The following is a 9411-nucleotide window of genomic DNA, read 5'->3' as shown; positions in this document are numbered from 1 at the left end:
CCCCTTCAGCTCTGGGATTAACCTAGTGAATCTCCTCTGCACACCCTCCAGTGCCAGTACGCCCTTTCTCAAGTAAGGAGACCAAAACTGAACACAATACTCCAGGTGTGGCCTCACTAACACCTTATGCAATTGCAGCAGAACCTCCCTAGTCTTAAACTCCATCCCTCTAGCAATGAAGGACAAAATTCCATTTGCCTTCTTAATCACCTGTTGCACCTGTAAACCAACCTTTTGCGACTCATGCACTAGCACACCCAGGTCTCTCTGCACAGCAGCATGTTTTAATATTTTATCATTTAAATAATAATCCCTTTTGCTGTTATTCCTACCAAAATGGATAACCTCACATTTGTCAACATTGTATTCCATCTGCCAGACCCTAGCCCATTCACTTAGCCTACCCAAATCCCTCTGCAGACTTCCAGTATCCTCTGCACTTTTTGCTTTACCACTTATCTTATTGTCGTCTGCAAACTTGGACACATTGCCTTTGGTCCCCAACTCCAAATCATCTATGTAAATTGTGAACAGTTGTGGGCCCAACACTGATCCCTGAGGGACACCACTAGCTACTGATTGCCAACCAGAGAAACACCCATTAATCCCCACTCTTTGCTTTCTATTACTTAACCAATCCTCTGTCCATGCTACTACTTTCCCCTTAATGCCATGCATCTTTATCTCATGCAACAACCTTTTGTGTGGCACCTTGTCAAACGCTTTCTGGAAATCCAGATATACCACATCCATTGGCTCCCCGTTATCTACCGCACTGTTAATGTCCTCAAAAAATGCCACTAAATTAGTTAGGCACGACCTGCCCTTTATGAACCCATGCTGCGTCTGCCCAGTGGGACAATTTCCATCCAGATGCCTCGCTATTTCTTCCTTGATGATAGATTCCAGCATCTTCCCTACTACCGAAGTTAAGCTCACTGGCCTATAATTACCCGCTTTCTGCCTACCTCCTTTTTTAAACAGTGGTGTCACTTTTGCTCATTTCCAATCCATCGGACCACCCCAGAGTCTAGTGAATTTTGGTAAATTATCATTAGTGCATTTGCAATTTCCCTAGCCATCTTTTAGCACTCTGGGATGCATTCCAACAGGTCCAGGAGACTTGTCTACCTTTAGCCCCATTAGCTTGCCCATCACTACCTCCTTGGTGATTTTAACAGTCATAGCCTAATTTCCATCAGTCACTGGCATGTTATTTGTGTCTTCCACTGTGAAGACCGACCCAAAAAACCTGTTCAGTTCCTCAGCCATTTCCTCATCTCCCATTATTGAATCTCCCTTCTCATCCTCTAAAGGACCAAGATTTACCTTAGCTACTCTTTTTTGTTTTATGTATTTGTAGAAACTTTTACTATCTGTTTTTATATTCAGAGCCAGTTTACTCTCATAATCTATCTTACTCTTCTTTTAGTAGCTTTTTTAGTAGCTTTCTGTTGCCCTCTAAAGATTTCCCAGTCCTCTAGTCTCCCACTGATCTTTGCTACTTTGTATGTTTTTTCCTTCAATTTGATACTCTCCCTTATTTCCTTAGATATCCACGGTCGATTTTCCCTCTTTTTACCGTCCTTCCTTTTTGTTGGTATAAACCTTTGCTGAGCACTGTGAAAAATCACTTGGAAGGTTCTCCACTGTTCCTCAACTGTTTCACTATAAAGTCTTTGCTCCCAGTCTACCTTAGCTAGTTCTTCTCTCATCCCATTGTAATCTCCTTTGTTTAAGCACAAAACATTAGTGCTTGATTTTACCTTCTCACCCTCCATCTGTATTTTAAATTCCACCATATTGTGATCGCTCCTTCCGAGAGGATCCCTAACTATGAGATCCTGAATCAATCATGTCTCATTACACAGGACCAGATCTAGGACCGCTTGTTCCCTCGTAGGTTCCATTACATACTGTTCTAGGAAACTATCGCGGATACATTCTATAAACTCCTCCTCAAGGCTGCCTTGACCGACCTGGTTAAACCAATCAACATGTAGATTAAAATCCCCCATGATAACTGCTGTACCATTTCTACATGCATCTGTTATTTCTTTGTTTATTGCCTGCCCCACCATAATGTTACTATTTGGTGGCCTATAGATTACTCCTATCAGTGACTTTTTCGCCATACTATTCCTGATTTCCACCCAAATGGAGTCAACCTTCTCCTCCATAGCACCGATGTCATCCCTTACTGTTGCCCGGATGTCATCCTTAAAAACAGAGCTACACCACCTCCCTTACCATCCACTCTGTCCTTCCGAAAAGTTCGGATATATAACTCCCAGTCGTGACCATCCTTTAACCATGTTTCAGTAATGGCCACTAAATCATAGTCATTCACGATGATTTGCGCCATCAACTCATTTACCTTATTCCGAATACTACGAGCACTTATGTTGGCTTTTTTTACCTCTGTTCTGAATCTTAACACCTCGATCAGTAACCTCTCCTAAGTTATATTTCCTCTTAACCTTTCTCCTAATTTTCCTTGTCGTTGAACCCATATCTTCATGTAACAACCTGCCGCGTCGCTTACCATTAATGTTATCACTTCCCGTTTTATTTCTTTTAGTATTCCTGGTCCTATTCACTGAGCTCCCCTCAGTCACTGTACCTTGTACTGTCGCCCTTTTTGATTTTTTGACTATGGCTTCTCTGCCTTACACTTTCCCCCTTACTGCCTTTTATTTCTGTCCCTGTTTTACTACCTTCCAACTTCCTGCATCGGTTCCCATCCCCCTGCCACATTAGTTTAAACTCTCCCCAACAGCTCTAGCAAACCCCCCCCCCCCCAGGACATCGGTTCCAGTCCTGCCCAGGTGCAGACCGTCCGGTTTGTACTGGTCCCACCTCCCCCAGAACCGGTTCCAATGTCCCAGGAATTTGAATCCCTCCCTCTTGCACCAACGCTCGATCCACGCATTCATCCTCTCTATCCTGACATTCCTACTCTGACTAGCTCGTGTCACTGGTAGCAATCCTGAGATTACTACCTTTGAGGTCCTACTTTTTAGTTTAACTCCTAGCTCCCTAAATTCAGCTTGTAGGAACTCATTTTTTACGTATATCGTTGGTGTCTATATGCACCACGACAGCTGTCTGTTCACCCTCCCCCCCCAGAATGTCCTGCAGCCGCTCCGAGACATCCTTGACCCTTGCACCAGGGAGGCAACATACCATCCTGGAGTCTCGATTGCGTCCGCAGAACCGCCTATCTATTCCCCTTCCAATTGAGTCCCCTATCACTATAGCCCTGCCATTCCTCTTCCTGCCCAGCTGCGCAGCAGAGCCAGCCACGGTGCCATGAACCTGGCTGCTGCTGCCTTCCCCTGGTGAGCCATCTCCCTCAACAGTATCCAAAGCGGTATATCTGTTTTGCAGGGAGATGACCGCAGGGGACACCTGCACTGCCTTCCTACTCTTGCTCTGTCTTTTGGTCACCCATTTTCTATCTCCCTCAGTACCCTTCACCTGCGGTGTGACCAACTCGCTAAACGTGCTATCCACGACGTCCTCAGCATCGCAGATGCTCCAAAGTGAGTCCATCCGCAGCTCCAGAGCCGTCAAGCGGTCTAACAGGAGCTGCAACTGGACACACTTCTTGCACGTGAAGGAGCCAGGGACAGTGGACGTGCCCCTGAGCTCCCACATCGCACACGAGGAGCATGACACGGGTCTGAGATCTCCTGCCATGTCTTAAACCTTCGGTTAACTTCAACAACTACAATTTCAACAAAAAAAAACAACAAAGAAAAAATAAATAAATATACCAATACAGAAACACTACTTACCAGTCACTTACCAGGGATAAAAAGCACTTCCTCCCCACCCAGCTTCGAATTCCCACCTAGATTCAAATTCCCAAACTCACTCTTAGCTGTGTCTCACTCCTGGCTCTGTCTATACATTGAGCCCAATCATTGTTACTCACATTAAAGGCTTCCCTTTCCTATATGAGGCATCTCACTTGGTTAAGGTAAGGGCTCTTTTGGCCTAGACGAAGTGGTCAGGGTAAGGAACACACAATGCCTACGGCAACTCCACTTCAGTCCCTTCGCACATGTAGAATCATAAGACACACGGTCAGATACAAAGAAAACGATTTATTAAGATATATTACTAAGCTCCCACGCACCCAGGGGTTTTTATACAGTGGAGGCTTCCCTGTTAAGGGGTAAGCTCCACCCCCAATTACCAGGACAGTTCATACTCTTTATGAGTTAAGGGGAATCGGATGGTGCACACTCCCTTACTCCCCAGAGGGTCATAACACATATAATAGTATTGAGTTAATTGTAATTGATAAAACAAAACAGAGTAATTATAGGCAAAGAAAGAAACACTTGGATCAAGATAACACTTTCACAACTTCAGGAATTTCCAAAAGGCTGAACCACAACAAAGTGCTATTGAAGTATAGTTTCACTGTTGTAGGTAACGAAACAACCAATTTGCAGACAGCAAGAACCCACAAACAGCAATGTGATCATGATCTGTTAATCGGACTGAGGGATAAATATCGGACAGAACGCCAGATATAACTCCACGACTCCTTTTTGAAATATTATAGTGCCATGGGAATGTTTTATATTCATCTGAGAGGACAGATGGGACTTTGGTTTGATGTCTGAGCCGAAAGATGGCACATCCAGCAACGCCGCAGCCTCTTAGTTCTGCACTAGAGTGTTAGCTTAGATATTGTGTTCAAGTCTCTGGAGTGGAACTTGGAGACTACAACTTTCTGGTTCATAGATAAAAGTGCTATCAACTGGAGACAACTTAATATGCTAATTCTATAACACTAATAATAAACGAGTGATAATTTTCAAGTGTAGTAATCCAGGAGACATGAAGAAGAAGGCTAAACTCAAAAGGTAATGCCACAACCGTGGAGTACAACACAAATGATTTTTTTTGACAGATTTTGGCATCTGTCTGGCTGAGCACAGAAGCTGGTGATGTGTGTGGTTAGTACATATTTCAGCTAACCAGCAGTTCTGTTAAAGACAGTCTGCCCCTCTTAAAGTGGAACTGCAGAAAAGCCACTACTATCCAACTATAAAGCTAATGACTTTACGAAACAGGACACCAAATGGAGCAATAACCGAGAGAGGCGTCCCAAGTTCCGAGACACACCACCGGAGTTCTTATTTGAGGAGGTGTAAGGGTCCATCCTGCTGATTCCGTTATTTCCCCTTTCTTTATTGTTCCTGTTATGATTTTGATCCATGGATGCTGAATGGACATGTATCTTTAAGTCAAGCAGCAGAGAGAAGGATTAATTCAATAACTTGCAACATAGTATACGGTGCTGCTACCTTTGGAGAGCAAGACCCAAACTTTTCAGCACCCGAGAGATGGGGTGGGACTCAGTGCAATTGATTGGCTGGTGGTCAATGAGTTGGCCAAAAGTCCATATTCTGCCTGGTTGGGAGCTTCCACGACCCCTGTCCATTTGGCTGGGTTCACTTGGGATACTCTGTCCACAGACAGCAAAGTGTGTACAGCGTGGGGGCACTTGACGGTTAGCTTTTGGTCCACGATTAGACCCTCAGTGGCCATCACAGCCCGACACATGGCTTCCATTGCTCTCAGGCAACTTCCCCATCCAAGGGCCATTGCATCCAGTTTTCCAGAATAGTACACAATAAATCTCTGTTGATCCCCATGTTCTTGCACCAGTATTGCGGTCTTATTTCCTTCTTTCTCTTGAACAAACAGGGTAAATGGCTTCCCGTTGTCGGGGATTCCCGGAGCCGGTGCCGAACACAAGACCTCTTGTTGTTCTCCCATGAGGGCGATAGCTTCCTTGGATGCCCGCTTCCTCTTTAAGAGGTTATTCAATGGCTGATCAAGTTGTGTGTATGTTTCGATCCAATTTCGGTTGAAATTGCACAAACCCAAAAAGGACCTGAGTTCTTGTATAGTAGTGGCTGTTTGGCAGCCGGAATGGCTGTGGTCCTATCCTGGGTAAGTTCTCATAGAATCATAGGATCGTAGAATTTACAATTCGGCCCATCGAGTCTACACCAGCCCTTGGAAAGAGCACCCTACTTAAGACAATGCCGTCAATCTCCATAACCCAGTAACCCCACCTACCCTTTTGGACACTAAGGGCAATTTAGCATGGCCAATCCACCTAATCCACATCTTTGGACTGTGGGAGGAAGCACCCAGACGAAACCCACGCAGACACGGGGAGGAAGTGCAGACAGTCACCGAGGCCAGAATTGAACCTGGGTCCCTGGAGCTGTGAAGCAGCAGTGCTAAGCACTGTGTCACTGTGCTGCCCCCATTTCCCGAAATCTTTTGCCCAGGTACATAACCTCTTTTTGGACAATTTGTGCTTTGGCAATGCTGGCTTTATGTCCTCTCAGGTGGAGGTTGTCCAGTAAGGTACACAGGTCTTGTTTGTGTTGTTCTACCATGTTGGAGGCCAACAGAATATCATCCATGTACTGGATAACCATGGAGGGCATGATAGGTAATTCTCTCAAATGGTTTTGTAAGGCCATGTGAATACCATAGAGCTGTTGTAAAAACCCTATGGTAGTCGTGTCCAGGTGTACTGCTGCTGTTGGACAGCAAAGGTGAACCACGGTGTCAATGGCACTGACCAAAATCCATTGGCCATATCTATAACCGAGAACCATTTATGTTGCAGCGTTGGGGCATTAAAAATGCTGGAGAAGTTGGTGACCAAAGGGGCCATTTGAGCAATGCACTGGTTGGCCTTCCTGTAATCGATGGTCAGACGCCAAGTCCCATTGGGTTTCCGTACTGGCTGTGTGGGGCTGTTAGAGGAACTATGTGTTTTGACCAGCGTGCTTTGCTCTTCTAGTTGTTGGATGATGGGCAAGATCTCAACAATGGGGTTTGGGCTAATGGGATATTGTTTAATGCACGGTGGGGTAATCCCAGTAAATGAGCCAGTTCCAACCGGAGTAGACCACAATCGTTCTTTTCTTTGGCCCATATTGGGTATTCTTTCAGTGCCTCTTTCTTCAAGTCTAATCGACCATGTCACCCAACCCATCCTCAAAATGCAATGAGGAATTTAATTGAGTCAGGATATCCATGCCCAGAAGGGCTTTGTCCACTGGGCATATCCAAACCACTGTAGTCAATTTGTGTGGACCAAGTCCAATGAGCGTAGGTTGAATGCTTCTGATCACCAAACCATTGCCCCAGCCCCATGGGAAATTTGCACCCTGTCATCTGGAAATAAAGAGTTTTTCTATCACAGGGGTAAACATGTTAATTGTATCCAGGAGACAGTCTATATCTTTATCGCCCACCCTCATGGCGATATACAATCCACCTCCTGGCTGTTGTTTCAGTGCCAGGAGAGATGTCGGGAGGGCGGGGGTGAGCTCCTCTAATTCTTTGTCACCTCCAGTAACTCCTTCTGTTGCTGTGGTGTAAGCTGCGTGAATCTTTCCCAGAGGTCGCCGCCATCAGAGGGTGGGTCTGGTTTGTGTGTCAGGTTGTTTCCCTGATGTACTCTTCCTCATCCTTTTGCTGTGCAAATCTTGGCCCAGTGCCCTTCCTTTCCTCAGTAGTGACATCTTCCGGGTCGTCTATCTTGAGTGTTGTTAGAATCCTTGGACTTCCATCCTGCCTGCATGGTTTGAAGTCCAGCTTCCACATCCCGGTCTAGTTGGTTACATCAATCCACTAATACTGCAAGGTTTGTGTCTTGGCCTTCCCACCGAGTAGTTTAATCCAGCGTCGAAGGCAGCATTCATGGGTCCAAAAGTGCTCTCGTCCATACACTTGGGTCCCTCTTCGTTTATTCCAGAGTGTTCCAACCAGACAGATTGGAACCACTTGTCATACTCTCACACTTCCTCCGTCCCTTTTTGCCGGCAAGCAGCGATCTTTCTCCAGTCCGTTTTTGCTGGGCTGAAAACCTGTACCCAGCACTTATTGCGGCCCATCCAGCCTCTAGTAGCTGTTCATCATCTCCAAGGGCAGGTCAAACCGCTTTATTTAGTTTCTTCCCCTCTCGCCTGGGTACCATTACCGTCCGGATCTGTACCCTGTACCACGGGTGGAGATGATAAATGCCCTTTAAACGTTCAAGCTGGTCCCATGTCTTCATTCCCCATTTCTTGGGGTGTGGTAATTCTTTGACCATTTATCATTTTTTCTGGGTTCGATGGGACTTGGTGTAAGTGTTGGGCGTATTTAGCTCTGATTGTTTTCTTACCATATTCGTCAATAGTTTATTCTGACTTAATCGTAGCCCCTTTCTTAGAGGGGCGAGCTGCGCCTTGGGGAGTTCCTCCTCAGTGCCACTTTCTCTGCTAGAGTTGCTAGAGGACTCAGAATCAGTTTCTTGACCAGTTGTCACTGTTCCTGTTCTATTTTCGCCATGGGTACAACTTAGTCGTGGGGGACCCGGGAGGTGTCCTTGGCCTTTTCGGTTATGTTACTGGATCTTCATGCAATTGTTTCTTGAGTTCTTTGTTTTTGGACTTAATTTTTTTATTTTCAACTTCCAACTTTTCCAATTTAAGTTTTTCCTTTCTTAACTGTTCGCAGACTACCTTCAGGTGGCCCTTCAAATTGGTCAGGGTGCGATCATGTTGGGAGTGACTCATAATTTCGTTTAGCTGTCGGACCAGGCCTTTGACTACTGGGGACCATTTGCTTTGTTCCTTTTCTTTCATACGGGTCGTTGTTCCCCAGACCCTTTTAATATCTTCCAAGGACCATTGTCCCTTGGATGCACCATAATTTTGCTCAATCTCAGTACAGGTCTTGGATAAGTCAGATTGCTGCTCTATATATTCTTTTACTTGCTGAATTATCTCGTCTTCCCAGACGTCCGGCGGGGCCTACCCGCCTTTGACGGTGGTAGACAACTGTTTATTCTTTTCCTCTGCCATAATACCCATTCTCATTGAGGGTCTCAAGCCGTGGGGCATTTTTAACCAGGTCGGTAGAAATCTATATTTTATACCGCCAAATTTCAGGGGTCTGTTAGGGGCTTGAGCCGACTACTAGACCAGAGGGGTTTGAGGTCTTGTAAGAGGGTTACCAAGTCTAAACAACGGCTGAGGATTTTTTAGAAAAACGAGGTGTCCTTGCCTCCGGGGGCCGATATAGTTCCAATGTCTAGATCTTTGGTTCTTTGATCCTCCAGCGACTTTGCTCGCAGAACCAAGTTGTAGGATCTCTTATTTTCTAATAAGAGTCAAAGTCTCCTGGTAGTTTTAGATTGAGTTTATTGCAAACCGTAGTTGGTACAAATTCAGATATAAAAAAAGAAACAAAGGAACAAAGAGACCCCACCATGCACTCAAGGTCAAGCTTTCTTAAATACGCACATTTTTGGTAACAGCCCTCCTTTGTTCTCCATTGGCTCAGTATTCCTGAGTTGTGACTCCTGATTGG

This window comes from Scyliorhinus torazame, chromosome 11 (genome assembly GCF_047496885.1).
Source record: "Scyliorhinus torazame isolate Kashiwa2021f chromosome 11, sScyTor2.1, whole genome shotgun sequence".
NCBI classification, from domain to species: Eukaryota; Metazoa; Chordata; class Chondrichthyes; order Carcharhiniformes; family Scyliorhinidae; genus Scyliorhinus; species Scyliorhinus torazame.
The sequence above is the reverse complement of the archived record's forward strand: the minus strand, read 5'-3'. Positions refer to the sequence as shown.